Here is a 25375-nt window from a genome sequence, read left to right on the forward strand (position 1 = left end):
CTCTTGTTGACTTAGAATATGCTTATTGTAATGTTAGTTTTACTCATTGCTTATATTATACTATCAAGCACTGAGAATAGTCGAGCGCGCTGTCCACTGACAGCTCTTGTTTCTTTTTTAGCTCACCTGAGCACGAAGTGCTCAAAGGAGAGCTTTGTGATCGATCTGTGTCCGTCGTCTGTCGTCGTCCGTCCTCCGTCCGTCATCCGTCAATTTGGAAATGTCTAGGTTTGGAAATGTCTAGGTTTGCAGCTCTCAAATAAGGAAATATCTTGCATCCGAGGGATATACTGACACTTTCAGACAACATCAAAAAGGACCTAATGAATGATTTGACAAAGTTCCAAAAATCTCCATATACCCTTGCTCCGTGAGATTTGTGTTTATTCCGAGTTCAAATATTTTTTCGTAGATGAAAAGCTGACATGTCATGCTAAAGCCCAGGTATTTTCAAATTGTTAGAAAATGCTGAAAATTGACTCCCCATTAGTAAAAAAAAAAGAAGAAGTCCACACGCATACATTTAGATGGGGTGACCCCTGACTATCAACCAATGCAATTGCGACTTTCGTCTTCAAGTTTAGCCTGTCTACTTTTATTTTCTTTAATTACTTACGGAAATAGCTGAAGGTCGAGTGATGTCATTTTCTGTGTTGTAAAAAACATACCTATGCCTGGTGAGATTGCATGAAAATGTGCCCGATGTCCTAAGGATATGCTATAGCCAATGATAATCTTCAGAAATTATCCAGAATAGACTGTTTAGTAATATCTTTTAGAATCAGTCCTTTGGCTAGACTATAATTACAGTAACTTTGAATGATTACTACCATTATATGACTGAACATTTTTGATTTGCAAGAAACTTGAGCATTTCAGTGGCACATAATGCATTATATGAGGCATTTTGCATATAACTTAATATAACAATGCATCTATCAGTACAAAAACACTAGGTATGAAGACAAATGGGGGGGGGGGGGGGGGGGGGGGAATCACCAAATGGTTTCTTCAGATTTTTGTATACTTCTGCTTTCCAAAAAAGTTTTTGAAGCATTTCCAAAATCTGTTTTATTGCAAATGAGCCTCTCTGACACAGGATAAGCGATAGAAATCAGGAATCTTCATTTTCCTGTAATTTCCAGAAATAAAATGTCTATCATACTTTCCAGTACTAAATCTGTATGAATTTACATAAAATAAATGGATTTAATAAGTTGTTGCCGTTTTGGAGTCTATCACCTAACAGTGAGAGGTTTAAACTTTATTTTATTGATCACAACTAAAATAATTGGAATTAAATTTTTCCTTCAAAGAAATTGATTCTATATTTACCTTGCTGATCACTAAATTCGAGTGTTATTTGCAATATAATCATAGTATGAAAATATTAGCAAACTATTATTGAGGCATAAATGTTCTGTTACCTCAAACAGTGGTGATTAAATGTTTGACGTTGATGATTAAATGGTTGGCTTTAGGCCTTTTTATTTCCAGTATAACAAAATACTGAAATATCAATAAAGAAGAAAATGGCTGTACAATTGACACCTGATATTCTGAAAAGTTGATTAAACTGATATAAGAGTGTTAAATTCCCAGCACTTTCAGAGATATCTGTCATATTAGTGTTGTGTTCTCAGGGGTTGTGATATTTTGCCTATTTGTCAAAATTTATTATATTTCTAATCAGTGTACATTCTTTTTCCTTGTGCGTTTATTACATAATAAGAATTATCAACAGCATCAAGAGTAGTAATTTTAGCTCTTCAGCTTCAAAGGACTACAAAACCGCCTCTGTAGCCTAGTGGTAGAGCACCCGCTGCGAGTGCAGGAAGTCTTGATTTTGCTCCCGTAATTCCAAAAACATGAAGAAAGGTACTAGTGTGTATACTTCTTTACTCTAAGCACTCAGTATTACGATGATAGTACCAGAACTGGTCAGCACTATGTCAGTATAGTGTGACTGGTGGGGTATCATGTCACTTGTCTTTGGCGCGATATTTCAGTGAGGCAGCACTATAAAACTTGGCATTGTGCTCACTTCTACAAGTAGACACCATTGTTTGTATGATTGAAAAATTGTTGAAAGAGATGCTTAACAGCAGCATGTGGTCACATACTTACCCAGCTGCAAAAGCTTTTGCACATAACAAATATTTTTGGATTTAGGCAACAGTTTGTCAATTTATATGCTGCAGCTTGTTTGCCAAAAACAGTTTTTGTCACACTTATTATGTCTACCTCATAGGTCTCTTCATAAAGATGGGATATAATAAAGTTCTTATTGTTCTTGACTGTCTGCCTGTCCATCTGTCAATAAAATTTTTTTAAACAACTAGTCATATTTTGTTTCTGTTGCACATCACTGGTAACTACAAAAGCGTCATTTTCAATGTTTTTGCCATTTGGGTTCAGTTATTTTTATGGAGTTGTCCTACTATGATTTTATTTAAGAAACTTTGTCATCACTACTTTTAAGCTGCTTATCATATTTTTGTGAAACACTTTAACAGACAAGTTCAAGGTCATGCACTTCTCGACACTCTTTAAGGATTATCTTATTGGCCAGCACAGTTACCCACCATACACAGCAATCAATCATGCAAGGTCAAAGTCCTACTAAGAGGTCATAGGTCAAAATGACACTTTATAGGGTCATATATTTAACTGTTCCTTAACCCTTATCATGCTGGACACAATTGATTCAGCCTTTGCGACTAGTGTAGATCATGATCAGACTGCACATACATGCAGTCTGATCAAGATCTGCACTGTTCGTCATTCAGTCAGAATCTTTTTGGTAAGCACCTCATTTAACAGAGTTAATAGTACTGTCCAAATTGAAAGATGGACAAGTTCAGTGTAGAAATTTAGCAGGGTAAGGGTAAGGCTAAGTTTAAGAGTATTTTCTTGTTGTTTAATGACCTCAAACTTTGTTTTCCACTAATTATCACAGCACTGATAAAAGAACTTAGTTTCTACTTCCCATTCCCTCCTCATTCTTCTTCTTCCAAGTAACTTCATGCCTCAAAATGTGTATTCTCGAAGTGTGTGTTTTAATGATACATGGGTTGTGGAGGACAAAAAGTAACTAATACTGTGAATGCTGGCTGAGTTTTTTAATCCCCTGCCACAAGTAGTGGGGGGTTATAGGAATGGTCTCAGTCCGTCCTGTATCTCCTAAACCCCTTTAAGGATTTTCATGAAACTTGGGTCAAATGATCACCTCATCAAGATGATGTGCAGAACTTATGAGTCAGCATTGTCAGCTCAAGGTGAAGGTCACAACTCAAGGTCAAAGGTTTGAGCCTTCCATTTTGTGTCTGCTCTGTATCTCCTAAACCCTTGAAGGATTCTCATGAAACTTGGGTCAAATGATCACCTCATCAAGATGATGTGCAGAACTCAGCTCAAGGTCAAGGTCACAACTTGGGGTCAAAGGTTTGAGCTCTGTATCTCCTAAACCCTTGAAGGATTCTCATGAAACTTGGGTCAAATGATCACCTCATCAAGATGATGTGCAGAACTCATGAGTCAGCCATGTTCGCTCAAGGTCAAGGTCAGAACTCAAGGTCAAAGGTTTGAGCATTCTTGACAACGTCAATGCTTCCACCCAATACCATGAACCTTTTCACTATCCATAACAGTGGTGGGGGATATAGCTGTCTTTCAGACTGCTTGTCTAGTTTTATTTCTTTTTGTATGTTGAAAGTTCCTTTTTGGATGTAAAAGTTTCAGTATTCTTTTACAGTTGCACGCATATTGATTACGCCTGTGAGGAAATGATGCATTAAAGCCATGTGTCAAGTCATCATCCAGAAAACTCTCCTGAATCAATTGTCTATACAAATAATGTCCTCTGTTTAAGACAGGCGCCAAAGGTCATTTATTATTTTGATGTATTCTCATGTAATCTAAAATAAAGTGCAAGGAAAGAATCAAAGTATTGAGTGATGTTCGCTTGTCTAAACAAAATTTCCTCCTTTGAAAATGTTTGCAGCCAGATTGCACCATGCAATGTATGAAAAAATGCTAAATTTCTATAATGAACTTGTCCAACTTTCAATTTGGACAGTACAATTAACTGTTAAAAGGGGACCATACAAAAAAAGATACTGACTGAATAATGAATAGAGCATGCTCTGCACTGGTCGCAAAAGCAGAATCAGTTGTGTCCAGCATGTTAATGGTCCTGACACAGTCAAAAACCTTTTAGGAACATTGTTCAAGGGTCACTGTCAAAGATTTACAGTCTTGGGTGTTTCTCTTCTGTGTATTGTTTTGTACATTTTGCTAGGAAATTTGTTTAATGGTTCAACTTCCATATATCTCATTTCTCAAATTCTTCTACTGTACCTTGCATTTTGCTAGGAAATTTGTTAAATGGTTCAACTGACATAGATCCCCTTTCCAAAATTCTTGCAATGTACATTTTATTTTGTTGGGAATTTTTGTAGTCCTGTTTGGCGCCATATAACCTATACTGTGATGGTGCGCCGTAAAACCCAGATAAATAAGTAAATAAATTTACTAAATGGTTCATTTGTCATAGATATCCTTTACTCAAATTGATCAATTTGTTCACTGTGCATTACCATAGTCCTTCTGAAAGGAACTTTGATCAGAGTCGACAGCCATAGGTACCCTTTCTGGAGTTCCACAATTACTTAGGTAAAACATCGCTATTTGACAATGTTGCTAAGGACTTTGATCAGTGGTTCAACTGCCATAACATTGTTTTTTATAGATATCCTTTGTGCAGAAGCCCTTGTAAGAAGCTGGGCTTGCAGACACAGGACTGGTGACAAAAATGTTTTTTGATGGAAGATTTCACATGTAATGGTTTGAAAATGTCTGTATTAAGATTTTATTGATAGAAACTTATATTCTGAAAACAATACCGGCCAGCTCTTGATAAAAGAAATCCCAAATTTTTGTTCAACAATTTGAGCAGAATTTTTATCAAAATATTAAGGCTTTGGTGTTGAGCTTTGGCCCCAAATCTGCCAGAAAGACCAACTGATATCCCAGAATTTAAAACCTGAAATTTCATTAAAATGAAAAGAAAAAACAAAGCTTTTCAGATACTTCAATCTTAAATGGATGTAATCATAAAATGTTATTAAAGATGAGCCCTGTGTAATAGATGTTTTCATTTCTTAGATGATACAGCGTATCTTGCAGTATGTCTATGGTAGGCCAGATTTTATGGTAACTTCTCATCTATACGATGTTATTGATCAAATAATTCAATAGTAGGACAATCTTTCATCTCCTTTGAGCTCTTCATTGCCCAATCATTGCGTATTCTTCTGGAAAATGGTGACAAAAGTGTAATAATCTACGGCACGCTGTTTCTTGTATTTCACAGCTTAACCGGCCAGTATGATAATATCCCTGTAATATTTAGTACTGTAATAATTTTACATCCATTGATCTTAGGCAGGTTTTCATGAAAAAGTGTGATGATGGGTAGTAAAAATATTGCTTTTAGGTCAAATTATGGCGTGTGTAGTTATTCAGTTATTGGAACCCAGGGAATTGAGCCAACTTCAAATGTATATCTATTCTTGTTCATTTCATAGCAGCAAGATACATGCATATGCAAATAATTTTCAAGCAGGCTTTCTTGAAAATCCAGGTTTATTACATTTGGGTATGTTTGGGTTGGCAGCCATCTTGGTGTCAAACATTTGGTATCTGGTCAGTTACTTCAGTACAGATTGACATAAATTATTCATGCAAAACTTGGTGTATAGTAAGCCTATATTGAGATCTTGATTAGATTTTCTTTTGGGCCACTGAGGTCAAGGTCAGTGTTGCTGAAAAGCATCTTTTGTGATTGCCCTGTGGCCATCGTCCGTCTGTCCGTCGTCATCAACAATTTGACTGTTAACACTCTAGAGGTCACAATTTTGGCATAGTCTTAATGAAACTTTGTCAGAATGTTACCCTCAATCAAATCATGGACAAGTGCCATATTGGGTTATCTGGGGTCAAAAACTAGGTCACTAGGTCAAATCAAATCTAAAGCTTGTTAACACACTATAGAGGCCACATTTATGACTGTATCTTCATGAAACTTAGTCAGAATGTTAATCTTGATGATCCTTAGGTCACATTCGATCTTGGTCAGGTGGGGTCAAAAACTAGGTCACCAGGTCAAATCAAAGGAAAACTTGTTAACTCTCTATAAGCCACATTTATGACCGCATCTTAATGAAACATGGTCCGATCTTTAGGTCAAGATAAAATCTGGGTCAGGTGGGGTCAAAAACTAGGTCAAATCAAAAGAAAAGCTTGTTAACACTCTAGAGGCCACATTTATGATCATATCTTAATGAAACTTGGTCAGAATGTTAATCTTGAAGATCTTTAGGTCAAGTTTCAATCTGGGTAAGGTGGGGTCAAAAACTAGGTCACCAAGTCAAATCAAAGGCAAAGCTTGGTAACACTCTAGAGACCTAATTTTAAGTTTGAAACTCATGGGAATTGATCAAAATGTTTGTCTTGATGACCTCTAGGACAGGTTCGAATCTGGGTCATGTGGGGTCAAAACTTAGGTCACCAGGTCAAATCAAAGGAAAAGCTAGTGAACACTCTAGTGACCACATTTATGACATATCTTTATGAAACTTGGTCCGAACATTAACCTTAATGATTTTAAATTTAAGTTCCAATCTGAGTCAGGTGGGGTCAAAAACTAGGTCACCAAGTCAAATCAAAAGTAAAGCTCGTTAACAATCTAGAAGCCCCATTTCTGACTGTATCTTCATGAAACTTAGTCAGAATGTTTATCTTGATGATCTTTAGGTCACATTCGAATCTTGGTCATGTGGGTTAAAAAACTAGGTCACTAGGTCAAATTAAAGGAAAAACTAGTTAACACTCTAGAGGCCAAATTTATGATCATATCTTAATGAAACTTGGTCAGAATGTTAATCTTGATGATCTTTAGGTCAGTTGGTCAGGTGAGCGATACAGGGCTTTCATGACCCTCTTGTTGTTTTTAGCTCGACTATTCGAAGAATAGTCTAGCTATTCTACTCACCCTGGCGTCGGCGTCGGCGTCGGCGTCACACCTTGGTTAAGTTTTTGCATGCAAGTACATACAGCTATCATTTAAAGGCATATAGCTTTGAAACATATTTATTCTTTTTCTAGGTCAATTACCAACCTCACTGGGTCAAGTTCCATAACTCTAACATGTATTTTGAGCAAATTATGCCCCCTTTTGGACTTAGAAAATTCTGGTTAAGGTTTTACATGCAAGTTACTATCTCCAAAACTAATGCAGATATTGAATTGAAACTTCACATGTGTCTTCGGGGTTATAAAACTAGTTGATAGCACCAAGTCCCATAACTCTGACCTTCATTTTGGCCAAATTATGCCCCTTTTGGACTTAGAAAATTCTGGTTAAAGTTTTGCGTGCAAGTACATACAGCTATTACTAAAAGGCATATAGATTTGAAACTTATTTTTTCTTTTTCTAGATCAATTACCTACCTCACTGGGTCAAGTCCAATAACTCTGACATGTATTTTGGCCAAATTATGCCCCCTTTTGGACTCAGAAAATCCTGGTTAAAGTTTTACATGCAAGTAACTCTCTCCAAAACTACTACAGATATTAAATTGAAACTTCACATGTGTCTTCCGGGTTATAAAACTAGTTGATAGCACCAAGTCCCATAACTCTGACATGTATTTTGGGCAAATTATGCCCCCTTTTGGACTTAGAAAATTCTGGTTAAAGTTTTGCGTGCAAGTACATACAGCTATTACCAAAAGGCATATAGCTTTGAAACTTATTTATTCTTTTTCTAGGTCAATTACCAACCTCACTGGGTCAAGTTCCATAACTCTAACATGTATTTTGAGCAAATTATGCCCCCTTTTGGACTTAGAAAATTCTGGTTAAAGTTTTACATGCAAGTTACTATCTCCAGAACTAATGCAGATATTGAATTGAAACTTCACATGTGTCTTCGGGGTTATAAAACTAGTTGATAGAACCAAGTCCCATAACTCTGACCTTCATTTTGGCCAAATTATGCCCCCTTTTGGACTTAGAAAATTCTGGTTAAAGTTTTGCGTGCAAGTACATACAGCTATTACTAAAAGGCATATAGATCTGAAACTTATTTTTTCTTTTTCTAGATCAATTACCTACCTCACTGGGTCAAGTCCAATAACTCTGACATGTATTTTGGCCAAATTATGCCCCCTTTTGGACTCAGAAAATCCTGGTTAAAGTTTTACATGCAAGTAACTCTCTTCAAAACTACTACAGATATTAAATTGAAACTTCACGTGTCTTCCGGGTTATAAAACTAGTTGATAGCACCAAGTCCCATAACTCTGACATGTATTTTGGGCAAATTATGCCCCCTTTTGGACTTAGAAAATCCTGGTTAAAGTTTTGCGTGCAAGTACATACAGCTATTACCAAAAGGCATATAGCTTTGAAACTTATTTATTCTTTTTCTAGGTCAATTACCAACCTCACTGGGTCAAGTTCCATAACTCTTAACATGTATTTTGAGCAAATTATGCCCCCTTTTGGACTTAGAAAATTCTGGTTAAAGTTTTACATGCAAGTTACTATCCCCAAAACTAATGCAGATATTGAATTAAAACTTAACATGTTTCTTTGGGGTTATAAAACTAGTTGATAGCATCAAGTCCCATAACTCTGTTATGTATTTTGGTCAAATTATGTCCCCTTTCGAACTTAAAACTCTTTTGATATTTAACATTTTGGGTAATAATTTCCTGCTTCTGTGACAATATTTCGAATAGTCGAGCTTGGCTGTCTTACGGACAGCTCTTGTTTGTCTTCAAATTTTATACCAATTAAACACAATTGTTACCATTCATGATTTAGTGTCTCATACACGTATTCAAGGTCAAATAGTCATTGTCAGGTGAGCAGCTTGGGGCCATAATGGCCCTCTTGTTATCTTTGTGACCTTATAGTCTAGATATCTTCCAGAGAAAGTTTATATAAGCTGAGTATGTTAGAGGAATGACTCTTGTTATGGAAACATAGGGAATCAATTCTTCCCAGTTCATTAGGGTGAGTGCAACTAACTTATCTAGAGATTGCAGTTTCAATACTAGATGTGGTGAATGTTCCATCTGACAGAAAACAATACATCTGAAGTTCCATATTGTACCCCCAGGATACAAAGAATATGGGGGCTATATTAGAGTTACACGTCTGTCCGTCCATCTGTCCATATTTGTATCCACTCCATAATCTTCTTAACTGATGGGAGGATAATAAAACAAACACCAGTTGTCATGTGTAGACCACACAACCAAGATTATTGGTCCAAGGTCAAAGTCACACTGAGGTCAGAGGTCAAATAACTTAACTTCATGTCTGCTTAAATCTTTATCAGCTGCTTGCAAGATTTTATTTAAACTAACATCAGATGTTTACCTCATCAAGAGATGTGCATAGCACACAATCCAGGTCACAAGGTCAAAGGTCACATTTGGAGGTCAAATATCAAATAGCTGTAATAAGTGTCTCCTCCATATCCTCTTTACCACTAGAAGGATTTTCATAAAACTAACACCAATTGTTAACCTTATCCAGATGTTATGCATCTTGCATAATCCATGTCATTAGGTTCAAGGTCAGGGTCACATTTGATGGACAAAGGACATGAACACAACATTTAGGGTATTACTCACGTTTAGTCATAGCTCTAGTCTTTCACCTTGAATCTGCATTAATCCAAAAGAAAACAGTATGGATGATCCTCTGTGGTCAGTGTGTAGTTATTTTTTTTTGGGGTGGGTGGTGGGGAAGGGGGGAGGGGTTAGTAGGTCAAAGTTCAACATCATATTGGTTTTGTGATTGAAAAGACATTATGATTAATATGTTGAGAGCACCTAGACATGTGCTTGTCAAGACAACTTCCATTAAGCAGCTAGCCAGCTAACCTCCCAAATTTACTTTTTGTACAAAAGCAGTTACCTGTGACAGGTTATCGGTAGTGCAGGGAAGAGGGGAGTGGGGGAGGAAATATAATCATTAACTACAGCATGATATTACAGTTACAGTACTATAAAGTTGGGAATTGCACTGACTGCTACAAGTAGACACTGTGGCTCATTTGACTGAAAAATTGTTACCAAAGATACTAAACCTGAACACACACAGTGGGATCTGATTTCACAAACTGATCATAGAATACAAAAACAATTATTCCCCCATGAATATTGATGATTTTACAGTATATATTGTCTATTTTATTGCCTATAGTAAAATTTTGCCTAGAAGATCATTACTAAATCATATACTGCTAATCATTCTTGGCCACCAAGTAGTCTACAGTTAATGATTTATTGGGAATCAATTGGCTGCAATGATTTCTACAATGATTTCCACAATAGATAATGTAAATCATTTCCTCAAGGAAAGTTTAATGATATTAAAACGCTAGATGATACATGGTATTTCAGTTAGATTTTCAGAGATTTACTAGACAAAAAGGCGGATAAAGTCAGATTTAGGATTATTGACTGTCCAAATCTGTGAAGATTTATCTACAATTGTCTGTCTTAACTGTAGAAAACTCTTTTAAATGTAGAATCTGGTGAAAGAAAGGTGAAATGTTGTTATGAGCAACCAGATTCAGCCATACCTTGTCAAAGGTAGAAGTTTCTAATGAGCAACCAGATTCAGATACATTGTCAAAAATGGAAGTTCTTGTCAAAAATGGAAGTTTGTTTATGATGAGCAGATTCAGGCATTCCTTGTCAAAGATTAAAGTTTGTTATAGCCATACCTGGTCGCCAGATTCAGCCATATCTTGCCAAAGGAGATGTAAGTTTGTTACCAGTTATTCCTTGTCAAAGACGACACTTGTTATGAGCAGTCAGATGGAGCCATACCTGTTCAAAGGTGAAAGCTAAATTCAGCCTTACCTTGTCAAAGATGAAAGCCAGATTCAACCATACCATGTCAAAGATGAAAGCCAGATTCAGCCATTCCTGGTCGAAGATAAAAGCTAGATTCAGCCATACATTGTCAAAGATTAAAGCCAGATTCAGCCATACCTGGTCAAAGATGAAAACTAGATTCAGCCATACCTTGTCAAAGAAGATGGAAGTTTGTTATGAGCAGTCAGATTGAGCCATACCTGGTCAAAGATGAAAGCTAGATTCAGCCTTACCCTGTCAAAGATGGGAGTCAGATTCAACCATACCATGTCAAAGATGAAAGCTAGATTCAGCCTTACCTTGTCAAAGGTGAAAGTCGGATTCAACCATACCATGTCAAAGATTAAAGCCTGATTCAGCCATACCTTGGCAAAGATGAAAGCCAGAATCAGCCTTACCTTGTTAAAGGTGAAAACTAGATTCAGCCATACCTTGTCAAAGATGAAAGCCAGATTCAGCCATACCTTGTCAAAGATGAAAGCCAGATTCAACCATACCATGTCAAAGATGAAAGCTAGATTCAGCCTTACCTTGTCAAAGGTGAAAGTCGGATTCAACCATACCTTGTCAAAGATTAAAACCTGATTCAGCCATACCTTGGCAAAGATGAAAGCCAGAATCAGCCTTACCTTGTTAAAGGTGAAAACTAGATTCAGCCATACCTTGTCAAAGATGAAAGCCAGATTCAGCCGTACCTTGTCAAAGATGAAAGCCAGATTCAGCCATACCTTGTCAAAGATGAAAGCCAGATTCAGCCATACCTTGTCAAAGATGAAAGCTAGATTCAGCCATACCCGGTCAAAGATGAAAGCTAGATTCAGCCATATCTTGCCAAAGAAGGTGGAAGTTTGTTATGAGTAACTAGATCCAGTTATTCCTTGTCAAAGATGAAAGCAGGTTTTGAGCAGTCAGATTGAGCCATACTTGGTCAAAGATGAAAGCAAGATTCAACCATACCTTGCCAAAGATGAAAGCCAGATTGAACCATACCTGGTCAAAGATGAAAGCTAGATTCAGCCTTACCTTGTCAAAGATGAAAGCCCGATTCAACCATACCATGTCAAAGATGAAAGCCTGATTCAGCCATACCTTGTCAAAGAAGATGGAAGTTTGTTATGAGTAACTAGATCCAGTTATTCCTTGTCAAAGATGAAAGCTTGTTTTGAGCAGTCAGATTGAGCCATACTTGGTCAAAGATGAAAGCTAGATTCAGCCATACCTTGTCAAGGATGAAAGCCAGATTGAAACATACCTTGTAAAAGATGAAATCTAGATTCAGCCTTACCTTGTCAAAGATGAAAGCCAGATTCAGCCATACCTGGTCAAAGATTAAAGCCAGATTCAGCCATACCTTGTCAAAGATGATGGAAGTTTGTTATGAGCAACCAGATTCAGCCATACTTGGTCAAAGATGAAAGTGAGATTCAACCATACCTGGTCAAAGATGAAAGCCAGATTCAGCCATACCTGGTCAAAGAAGATGGAAATTGTTATGAACAATCACATTCAGCCATTTCTGGTCAAAGATGGAAGTTTTGTCATAAAATGTTGGAGACAATCTCCAGAATTGTTTGTGATGAATGTTCTCTGTCCAGTTGGAGTAATCTTGTCCAAGTCAATAATTATCTGATTATCTGGCTTGTACAATTGTCCCCAGTAGCCATTCTCTACTGTAGGAACAGGATTGCAGATGGAAATAACTTGATATTCATAGATTATTCTTACCCTACCATGTATAATATAAGCTTCTAAGAAACATATCAATGAAGTGAGTAGAGTGTGTTAAGAACAATAGACATTTTTTTTACTTCTAGCATTTTACACAACTATAATACAATGCATTTGTATGATTGAGGCCATATGTATAAAAAAATATTGGCAAGTTATCATGTCAACTGTATGAATAAAAGGAATGATGAACTTTCAGTGGTTAAGTAGCCTGTACAAAGGTAGTTGTATAAGCTTCCATTTGTCACAACATGTCTCCAGTATGTATGAAAGGAGTTGTAAGTGCACCATATCACCTGTGAAGCTGTGTGTCAGCTGTATGTATAAAAGGAGATGTAAGCTTCCAATAATGAAACAACACATCATCTTGTATAAAGAATTTGTAAGCGTATCATGTCACCTGTGAAGCAACATGTCACCTGTGAAGCAGTATGTCAGCTCTATGTATAAATGGAGTTGTAAGCTTCTAATAATGATGCAACATGTCCCCTGTATGTAAAAAAGAGTTGTAAGCCTCTAATAATGATGCAACATGTTCCCTGTAAGCTTCTAATAATGATGCAATATTTCCTTGTATATATAAATGGAGTTGTAAGTTTCCAATAATGATGCAACATGTCCCCTGTATGTAAAAAAGAGTTGTAAGCCTCTAATAATGATGCAACATGTTCCCTGTATGTATAAATGGAGTTGTAAGCTTCTAATAATGATGCAATATTTCCCTGTATATATAAATGGAGTTGTAAATTTCCAGTAATGATGCAACATGTCCCCTGTATGTAAAAGAGAGTTGTAAGCCTCTAATAAGGATGCAACATGTCCCCTTTATGTATAAAAGGAGTTGTAAGCTTCTAATAATGATGCAATATTTCCCTGCATATATAAATGGAGTTGTAAGCTTCTAATAATAATGCAACATGTTCCCTGTATATATAAATGGAGTTGTAAGCTTCTAATAATGATGCAATATTTCCCTGTATATATAAATGGAGTTGTAAGCTTCTAATAATAATGCAACATGTTCCCTGCATATATAAATGGAGTTGTAAGCTTCTAATAATGATGCAATATTTCCCTGTATATATAAATGGAGTTGTAAGCTTCTAATAATAATGCAACATGTTCCCTGTATATATAAATGGAGTTGTAAGCTTCTAATAATAATGCAACATGTTCCCTGTATATATAAATGGAGTTGTAAGCTTCTAATAATAATGCAACATGTTCCCTGTATATATAAATGGAGTTGTAAGCTTCCAATAATGATGCAACATGTCCCCTGTATGTAAAAAAGAGTTGTAAGCCTCTAATAATGATGCAACATGTTCCCTGTATGTATAAATGGAGTTGTAAGTTTCCAATAATGAAGCAACATGTCCCCTGTATGTAAAAAAGAGTTGTAAGCCTCTAATAATGATGCAACATGTCCCCTGTATGTATAAAAGGTGTTGTAAGCTTCTAATAATGATGCAATATTTCCCTGTATATATAAATGGAGTTGTAAGCTTCCAATGATGATGCAACATGTCCCCTGTATATATAAAAGGAGTGGTAAACCTCTAATAATGATACAACCTGTCCCCATGTCCCCTGTATGTAAAAAGGAGTTGTAAGCCTCTAATAATGATGCAACATTTTCCATGTATGTATAAAAGGAGTTGTAAGCTTCCAGTAATAATACATGTCCCTTGTATATAAAAAGGAGTTGTAAGCCTCTAATATGATGCAACATGTTCCATGTATGTATAAAAGGAGTTGTAAGCTTCCATTTGTGAAGCAACATGTCACCTGTATGTATAAAAGGAGTTGTAAGCTTTCAACAGTTAAAAACCATCACCTGTATGTTTAAAAGGAGTTGTAAGCTTCCAACATTTAAAAAAACCCACATCATCTGTATGTATAAAAGGAGTTGTAAGCTTTCAACATTTAAAAAACACATCACCTGTATGTATAAAAGGAGTTGTAAGCTAACACATCACCTGTATGTATAAAAGGAGTTGTAAGCTTTCAGCATTTAAAAAAACACATCACCTGTATGTATAAAAGGGGTTGTAAGCTTTCAACATTTGAAAAATACATCACCTGTATGTATAAAAGGAGTTGTAAGCTTCCAATGATGAAGTTGCATGTCACCTGTGTATATGTAAGCTTTGAGTGATTCTGGATCATACTGCCCTCTTGTCATTCATTTGCATCTTACGGCTCCAATTGCCAGACAAGTCTGAAAGATAAGTAGACCTTATCAGTAATAACACAAACATTTGCATTGTGCAAATACTGCAGATATTGAACATAGTGTATATATGTATAACTGTGGGAGGATTGGTGTCTGCAATATCTTAGAAACTGTGACAATATTATGGTATATGCTGCTCATGTTGTAATTAATTGATACACACCAAACATTGATGTTGAAGTAGATTCTGTGATGGTAATAATCAACTCTGATCATTAAATGCATTAACAGAATGTTGTTAATGGCACTTTTATTAATGCTGCCGATATTGCATCTAGCATGCATATGTAAGAAATTTATTTATTTTATGCTTTTTGGGTGAAATACTGGAATATGGCAGTGAAATAAAATTTATATTTTCACAGTTTCAAAGCAGTGAAAATATCAATTTTATTTTTCACTGGTATGGAACTACTCAAAGAATATGAGTTATAAGTAATCAGAAATTCTTTGCAAAATGTACATCAGTAAGATTATTAAAAGGTGAATATAAATATCTCTATGAACATTAAGATATAGACTCCACTGTAGTAAAATGTAAAACAAATCTAGAAGCTTCAAAGAACTATTTGGCAATTTTGCAACACAGATATCTTGACGTCAAAACATTTGGAAGCTTCCGTCAGTACCAAAGTTGGGATTTCTTATAGGGTCAGTAGAGTTGTGGTCAGAAAAACTGGTGTCTGCTTGAGAGTTATAGGTAGGTTATGTTAAGACTAAGGTCTTAAGGACTGTGTATGACCTACGCCATCAGGGTTAAGGTCACTGTTTCTAAAACTAGAGAAATAGGTTTGCAGTCTATAGAAAAAGATTTATTTAGACACAATTTTATTTTTTGTAGTCATTTGTGGTGTGAATCACCTAGTTTTCATGGAATTTTCATGTCTTTTATACTTTTCATATGTCATGATTTGTGTATCAAAATGGCAATGCCAGTGTTATTGTTGCGCAATACTTAACCTTTAGCTTGCTGGCAGCCAGTGGTTTTGTCTTTGCAACCAGTGTAGGCATCATGGTCTGCACCGTTCGCTATTCGATCAGTAAATTTTAGTGAACACCCCTTTGAATAATAAGTGGTACTGCTTAAATTGAATGATGGACCAGTCCATTATAGAAATTTAGCAGGGTAAAGGTTAAAGTAGTCAGTTTTGATGTGGGTTTGTTATAATGTTTTGCTTCTAAAACTTCTATGAAATCATTAATATTGGTGGAAGACTAATTTTTGTGGATTTCGTGGTTGAGTCAATCCACGAAATTTAATCCCAATGAACAAGTACAATTGCCATTCACTTTATGTTCAAAAGTTGAAATCCATGATTTCATGAAAATTGCTGTTTTAACCAAAACCACGAAATTTCATGCCCACGAAATTAAATGATTTTACAGTATATGTTTGTAGGTTTGAAAATCATCAGTTCTTATCTAAAACTGAATTTCAAACTGACACTTGGTTGAAATAGTTGAATCATGTTAACCCTTACCTTGCTAAATTTCTATAAAGGACTTGTCCATCTTCCAGTTAGGACAGAACCATTAACCGTTAAAAGGGGTGCCTACCAAAAAGATACTGGCTGAATAGCAAACAGTGCAGATCATGATCAGACTGCATGGATGTGAGACTGATCATGATCTACACTGGTCGCAAAGGCAGAATCAATCGTCCAGCATGGTAAGGGTTAATTTGATTAAAACACTATCCCCATTGAAGTGAAACTCAGGTGAGCGATCTAAGGCCATCATGGCTATTTTGTTTGATAGAAAGTATCATGGTAAAGATATTTTAATATTGTAATGATACATTAATGCTGTAGGGCTGTTTTTCTAGAAACATGCACACAATCTGATTTCCTTGTAACAAACTGAGATAATGAAGTTAGACAGGAAAATGAGTGACAGATAATTGACAGGTTTTTAACAGATCTGCAAATATTAAACAAGATCCTGCTATTGGTGTCTGATAATTACTTTGATAGGGTAAAATGCTGTGGAAAATGCCAGATTTAATGCTTTAATGCTTCGGTGCTATATGGATTTGCTGTCATTTATTGCAAAAAACTCCATCATGGTTGTTCTGGCAATAGTGTATCTGTAATTTATATTATTAAACGTCATATTTAATTATAATTTCATTAAAATGATTAAGAGAATAAATTGCTCCATGATTTGTCTAAGCCACTGTGATCTGAGTTTGGAGACCGCACACTGACTGTCACTGACTCAGTGCAGGGGCCATGTGGCGGAGTAGTAGGGGCTGCTGACTTTGAATCTGTGACTTGCTCCTCACTGATGTGGGTTCGGAAGCTTGCTTGGTGTGCATGATTCTTCATTTGAGGAAGCCGTCCAGCTGGCTTACGGAAGGTCAGTGGCTCTATCCAGGTGATTGCCAATGCCTGAAAATATGCACCTGGGGTCTTTCTCCATTATGAAAAACTAGAAGAGTCCTCATGGTGACATAAACTGTGTCAGTGTGCGTCTAAACCCAACAATTTCAAAATTGAAAAAAAAAGATGATAAATGCATGCTATTGGTTGATTTTAAACTTGAGTTCAGAAACAACAACCAGTCAGAGAACTTGAGCTTAGAGACTGGTCTCCAAACTCGGAAGCTTGCAAGTTCATTCACAAGAGGTGATAGAAATTGTCTATAAGGATCTGTCTGGTAAGTCACTGGCTTCCTTCTTAGTTTTCACGTTATGAGTTACAAGATCTACATTATAAGGAACCAAAGGTGAATTTGTTAGTCTTCAACTTGACATGGGGGCCTCTGTGGCCGAGTGGTTAAGGTTGCTGACTTCAAATCACTTGCCCCTCATCGATGTGGGTTTGAGCCTCACTCGGGGCGTTGAATTCCTCATGTGAGGAAGCCATCCAGCTGGCTTACAGAAGGTCGGTGGTTCTACCCGGGTGCCCGCTCGTGATGAAATAATGCACGGAGGGGCACCTGGGGTCTTCCTCCACCATCAAAGCTGGAAAGTCGCCATATGACCTATCATGTGTCAGTGCGACGTTAAATCCAACAAGGTCAACTTGACATGTTACTGACCATTCTTACCATTACCCTGCTAAATTTCTAAAATGGACTGGTCCATCATTCAATTTGGGCAGTACCACTTATTATTCTAAGGGGTGTTCACTGAATATTTACTGACTGATAGACACTGAACAGTGCAGACCATGATCAGAATGTGTCTGCATTACTTGCAAAGGCAAAATAACACGCCTCCAGCAGACTAAAGCTTAAGACTAAAGGTTAAGCGTATTTGTGTGAAAAATGCCCAATTTAGAATATGTTCTCTCCATTTCAGGTGTCTGTGAATGTGTGCTTGTGTGAGAGGATGATAAAATTAATGTCTTTGGCCCAACTAAAAGCCTCAACAATAATATTTCACTCTAAAAGAGAGAATATTGCAGGTTGTCATTGAATCTGTAAGTGGTTAATAGGATCCAGATTATAGGTACTATTACAGAAAGAGAAACAATTTACCTTATATTCTAAAGTAGATTTTAAACAATGGACTTACATTACCATGGAAACCAATAGAAAATCTTTTTCTATCTTTCATTTGGTATATGAGAATAAATGAAGTCTGTGACAGTTATTAGGTATTTACTAAAGAAGTCTTTGATGTTGTGTTGTTTAAATTTTTCCTGACTTTTAGCTTGACTATTCAAAACATCTACAGCTGTTGCACTCACCTGGCGCTGATATCTGTGTTGGCTTCCTGATTTTAGGTTAAGTATTTGAATGCCAGCTTGTGTATCAGTAACTTCAAGTGGGTTTGATCCCCGGCCACGTAAAAATTGTAGAGTAACTTCCTCGCTGGGCGCTCAGCATTAACAGGATAGTGCTAGGACTGGTCAGCCGGGTGTCAGTATAATGTGTCTGGGTGGGGTATCATGTCAGGTGTCTGTGGTGTGATATTCCAGTAAGGTAGCACTATAAAGTTGGACATTGAGCTCACTGCTACAAGAAGGAACTGTCATTTATATGACTGAAACATGGTTGAAAAAGACGCTAAACCCAAACTCACACAACACAAATGAACTTTAAAAAAAATTAGCGCAGATTAATGTTCTAAATTATGTTTCAAATTTTATTTCTCTTGAAAGAATTCCCTATAAAATAGCTAATAATTCCATCCAGAGCACTGAATGAAAATATCTCTATTGTTAATGAGAAGAAAAAAATTCAGTTTCCTCATGTGACAGTGTGATAGATTCAAATGAATTTTTTGTCAGAGCAGAATAATTAATGAGAAATGTCTGACAGAATGCTGAAAACTGGTCTCAGTTTTCTTAAGAAAAGATATAAAATATTGTTAAAGGGCCAGAAATGAGCTGTATGACTCAGACTTAAGGAATGATCTATAAAATTCAATTACAAAAAAGGGGATGCAGTTCAAATTTATAAGGGACTGGCATAAAAGAAAGCTAGGACTGGAGTCAAATTGTTAAAAGTTCATGTTATGTACGGCCAGTGTTTCTGCATGTCATACCTACATTTAGTTCTTCTCCGCAAGTTATTTACGGTCGTTACTAAAACATGGAACGGTACGGAACGGAATGGAACGGAATAGAACAGAACAGATAAACTTTATCTAAAAACCGGAACAGAAATTATGGAACAGATACATAGATGTTCCGTGTTCCGTGTTTTTCATTCTGTTCCGCATTTTCGGTTCTAAAACTAGCAGAATATGTTCTATTTTTAATTTTTTCGTTGGGAAATTCCGGATATTTTTCGGAAATTCCACAAAAACTTCTAAAAATAGTAGTGTTCCGTATATTTTGTTCCGTATTTTTCTGTTCTAAAAATAGAAATATTTTTAGATTCCTGTTCTGTCAAATATGTACAGTTCCGTGTGCAAAATATGTTCTGTTTTTAGATTTTTCTTTTGGAAAATCCGAAAAAAATAATCTAAAAATAGCAGTGTTCCGTATTTTCAACTACTGTTCCGCTGTAGTCTGTTCAAAAAATAGAACTGTTCCGTATTTTCATCTATGTTCAATGTTAATTTATATCAAATATGACTTTTTTTCTTATTTTGAACTTATTCGGTTATATATAGATCTATATATGTTCCGTTTATTCTAAAATAGAGGTTATGTTCCATATTTTGATACACTGTTCTGTTTTTCTATTCTGTTCCATTTAAAATTATTCCGTAATATATGTTCCGTCTTTTTAATTTCTGTTCCGTATTTTCTAGTGTCCCATTCCTTTCCTTTCCGTGTTTTAGTAATGGGCGTTATTTACAACTTCTCCACATGAAACATGAAGATCTGACATCAGACATTAGAAATTTGCTTTGGGAATCAAACTTTTTGATGTGGATTGGCAATAACTGGAGACCTGGATTGGCAATAACTGAAGACCTGGATAGGCAATAAATGGAGAATTGGCAATAACTGGAGACCTGGATTGGCAGTAACTGGAGACCTGGATAGGCAATAACTGGAGACCTGGATTGGCAATAACTGGAGACCTGGATTGGCAATAACTGGAGACCTGGATTGGCAGTAACTGGAGACCTGGAGACCTGGATAGGCAATAACTGGAGACCTGGATTGGCAGTAACTGGAGACCTGGATAGGCAGTAACTGGAGACCTGGATTGGCAATAACTGGAGACCTGGATAGGCAGTAACTGGAGACATGGATTGGCCATAACTGGAGACCTGGATAGGCAGTAACTGGAGACCTGGATAGGCAGTAACTGGAGACCTGGATTGACAATAACTGGGGACCTGGATTGGCAATAACTGAAGACATGGATAGGCAATAACTGGAGACCTGGATTGACAATAACTGGAAACCTGTATAGGCAATAACTGGAGACCTGGATTGGCAATAACTGGAGACCTGGATTGGCAATAACTGGGGACCTGGATTGGCAATAACTGGAGACCTGGATTGGCAATGACTGGAGACCTGGATTGGCAGTAACTGTAGACCTGGATTGGCAGTAACTGGAGATCTGGATTGGCAATAACTGAAGACCTGGATAGGCAATAACTGGAGACCTGGATTGGCAGTAACTAGAGACCTGGATTGGCAGTAACTGGAGACCTGGATTGGCAGTAACTAGAGACCTGGATTGGCAGTAACTAGAGACCTGGATTGGCAGTAACTGGAGACCTGGATTGGCAGTAACTAGAGACCTGAATTGGCAGTAACTGAAGACCTGGATTGGCAATAACTGAAGATCTGGATTGGCAATAACTGGAGACCTGGATAGGCAATAACTGGAGACCTGGATTGGCAGTAACTAGAGACTTGGATTGGCAGTAACTGGAGACCTGGATTGGCAGTAACTAGAGACCTGGATTGGCAATAACTTAAGACCTGGATTGGCAATAACTGAAGACCTGGATAGGCAATAACTGGAGACCTGGATTGGCAGTAACTAGAGACCTGGATTGGCAGTAACTGGAGACCTGGATTGGCAGTAACTAGAGACCTGGATTGGCAGTAACTGAAGACCTGGATTGGCAATAACTGAAGACCTGGATTGGCAATAACTGGAGACCTGGATAGGCAATAACTGGAGACCTGGATTGACAATAACTGGAAACCTGGATAGGCAATAACTGGAGACCTGGATTGGCAATAACTGGAGACCTGGATTGGCAATAACTGGGGACCTGGATAGGCAATAACTGGAGACTTGGATTGGCAATAGCTGGAGACCTGGATAGGCAATAACTGGGAACCTGGATTGGCAATAACTGGGGACCTGGATTGGCAACAACTGTAGACTTGGATTGGCAGTAACTAGAGACCTGGATTGGCAGTAACTGAAGACCTGGATAGGCAATAACTGGAGACCTGGATAGGCAATAACTGGAGACCTGGATAGGCAATAACTGGAGACCTGGATTGGCAACAACTGTAGACCTGGATTGGCAGTAACTGGAGACCTGGATAGGCAATAACTGAAGACCTGGATTGGCAATAACTGGGGACCTGGATTGGCAGTAACTGGAGACCTGGAATTGCAGTAACTGGAGACTTGGATTGGCAGTAACTGGATACCTGAATATGCAATAACTGGAGACCTTGATTGGCAGTAACTGGAGACCTGGATAGGCAATAACTGAAGACCTGGATTGGCAATAACTGGAGACCTGGATAGGCAATAACTGGAGACCTGGATTGGCAATAACTGGAGACCTGGATAGGCAATAACTGGAGACCTGGATTGGCAATAACTGGGGACCTGGATTGGCAGTAACTGGAGACCTGGATTGGCAGTAACTGGAGACTTGGATTGGCAGTAACTGGAGACCTGGATTGGCAGTAACTGGAGACTTGGATTGGCAGTAACTGGAGACTTGGATTGGCAGTAACTGGAGACCTGGATAGGCAATAACTGGAGACCTGGATTGGCAGTAACTGGAGACCTGGATAGGCAATAACTGGAGACCTTGATAGGCAATAACTGAAGACCTGGATAGGCAATAACTGGAGACCTGGATTGGCAATAACTGGAGACCTGGATTGGCAATAACTAGGGACCTGGATTGGCAGTAACTGAAGACCTGGATAGGCAATAACTGGAGACCTGGATAGGCAATAACTGGAGACCTTGATTGGAAATAACTGGAGACCTGGATTGGCAGTAACTGGAGACCTGGATAGGCAATAACTGGAGACCTGGATAGGCAATAACTGGAGACCTGGATTGGCAATTATAGACCCGGATGGTACGGACTGGATTGGCAGTAATGGAGACCTGGATAGGCAATAATGGAGACCTGGATAGGCAATAACTGGAGACCTGGATAGGCAATAACTGGACCTGGATAGGCATACTGAACTGGGTAGGCAATAAAGACTGATAGCAATTACTGGAGACCTGGATTGGCAGTAACTGGAAACCTGGATAGGCAATAACTGAAGACCTGGATAGGCAATACTGGAGACCTGGATAGGCAATAACTGAAGACCTGGATAGGCAATAACTGGAGACCTGGATAGGCAATAACTGAAGACCTGGATAGGCAATAACTGGAGACCTGGATAGGCAATTACGGAGACTGATGGCAGAACTGGAGCTGGATTGGCATAACTGAAGACCTGGATAGGCAATAACTGAAGACCTGGATAGGCAATAACCGGAGACCTGGATTGGCAATAACTGGGGACCTGGAATGGCAGTAACTGTTGACCTGGATAGGCATTAACTGGAGACCTGGATAGGCAATAAGCGGAGACCTGGATAGGCAATAACTGGAGACCTGGATAGGCAATAACTGGAGACCTGGATTGGCAATTACTGGAGACCTGGATTGGCAGTAACTGGAGACCTGGATTGGCAGTAACTGGAAACCTGGATAGGCAATAACTGAAGACCTGGATAGGCAATACTTGGAGACCTGGATTGGCAATAACTGGAAACCTGGATAGGCAATAACTGGGAACCTGGATTGGCAATAACTGGGAACCTGGATTGGCAATAACTTGGAACCTGGATTGGCAATAACTGGAGACCTGGATTGGCAATAACTGGAGACCTGGATTGGCAATAATTGGAGACCTGGATTGGCAATAACTGGGAACCTGGATTGGCAATTCAGTGCCTTCCCTATGGAAGTAGCTGGTCATACATGTATAAAGAAGTTTATAGAAATTTAAATAGAGATTTTGATTTTAGAAACAACAGTTCGGTAGACGAGTTCAAATATAAGGTCACATTCAGTGTAATGGTAGCTTTAAATGGATGTTTAAAGTCATCGGTAATTTGCTTTCTATTTTTAAAAGATACTTAAGGATAGTATTTCATTTTTAGCTCCTCTGACTTTTTGAAAAAAAGAAGATGAGTTATTGACATTACTTGATCGGCATCAGCATTGGCATTGGATTGGCGTTGCCTGGTTAAGTTTTATGTTTAGGTCAGCTTTTCTCCTAAACTATCAAAGCTATTGCTTTAAAACTTGCAACTCTTGTTCACCATCAATAGCTGACAGCAAGGAACATAACTCCATCCTGCTTTTTACAAGAATTATGGCCCCTTTTGGACTTAGAAAATATCAGAGTTCTTGGTTAATTAAGTTTTGCGTTTAGGTCAACTTTTCTCCTTAACGGTCAAAGCTATTGCTTTAAAACTTTGGAGCAGTTTTTCGCCATTAAAAGTACCGTAACTCTACATTGCTTTTTGCAAGAATTATGGCCCCTTTTGGACTTAGAAATTCATGGGTAGGGCAATATTTCTATTATACAAAGACAAAAAAATCAGATGAGTGTCTGCAACCGCAATTTAAGGAGGTGGTGCTCTTGTTATAGAAAACTTTGGTGGCTGATTTCTGCTAACGTTGTCCTTTTGTTCTTAAAGGCACCACTATTTGCGCATAGTATCTGTTGTTATTCCGTTCTATCTCCCTGAATCATCGTCGTTTCTTGGATTTGCAAGTGAAAACAACAAAAGAAGAAAAAAAAACGAAAAAATGAAATGACAACGAAAAGACAACTTTTTGTTGGCTAAGAGTTGACAGAAGGAAAAGATGACAATGACAGAAATCAGCCATCGTGAAAAACAATAACGGTAATAGAGTTTTCCCTAAAATCCATTCCTAGTTTCGTAATGAACCATTTTATTGTCTTAAAGTGATGCCTTTGTTGTAACTGCTCTTCATGTGGGATTTATTGTGAGCATTTAAAAGTTTTCAGGGCTTGATGCATGTTAGAATCATTTGTCTAAATTAGAATCTAGGAAAATCCAGGAGACTTTTCTGATAAAGTGTGTTTTGATATTAATCTAAAATGTCTACAGTTAAAATCAATGATTTCAAAATGATTAAAGGCAAAGTGAGAAATGATGTTTGCAGAGGGAAATGAATACTACTCGTACTGAAGAAGAAGGAATTATTCGTTTATCAAACTTCTGTAAACAAACTGTTTTTTTCTTCTGATTTGTAAGCAATTGTTCTTGTTCTTTACAAATTTACTAACACCTCTCATCCGGCAGTTCTACCCAAGTGCCTGCTGATGCCTGAAATATTTGTTATAAGTAAAGGGTCGCACGTGGCGTATTACTCCACCAGTAAAGCTGGAAAGTGACCGTGTGACCTGAAGTGTGTTAGCGGGACTTACTATCCACCACAAAAAGACTCCAAAATGATACTGACACTATCAGAACTTTATAATCAACTTACCACTGTTCTCCTCTATATCTGGAATAAGTTCTAATGAATTCGTTTATTCACCTTTTAGGTCAATGATAACTCTAAAATAGCTAATAGCTTCCTCATACAGCTTTTTCTTCCTAACTGAGAAAGAAAACTCAATATCCTCAATATCGTTTTTTAAGACGGCAAACTGTATGTTTCGGAATGCTTGATGGATCAATATTGTTCTTTCAACCTGTATCCATTCCTGAATAGAAGCTTGATGCCTTTGGAATACTGATGGTAAAAATGACAGTGACCGATTTGTACTAATTTAATTAG

The 25375-nt window shown here is 37.5% G+C and overlaps 1 protein-coding gene across 3 annotated transcripts in view; it reads left to right on the forward strand.

Moving 5' to 3' along the window:
- Positions 1-25375, forward strand: part of LOC123531178 (SRC kinase signaling inhibitor 1-like) — a 199806-nt gene that overhangs the window by 33532 nt on the left and 140899 nt on the right. The gene's annotated exons all lie outside the window — the stretch shown is intronic.

This window comes from Mercenaria mercenaria, chromosome 11 (assembly GCF_021730395.1).
Source record: "Mercenaria mercenaria strain notata chromosome 11, MADL_Memer_1, whole genome shotgun sequence".
In the NCBI taxonomy this organism is placed as follows: Eukaryota; Metazoa; Mollusca; class Bivalvia; order Venerida; family Veneridae; genus Mercenaria; species Mercenaria mercenaria.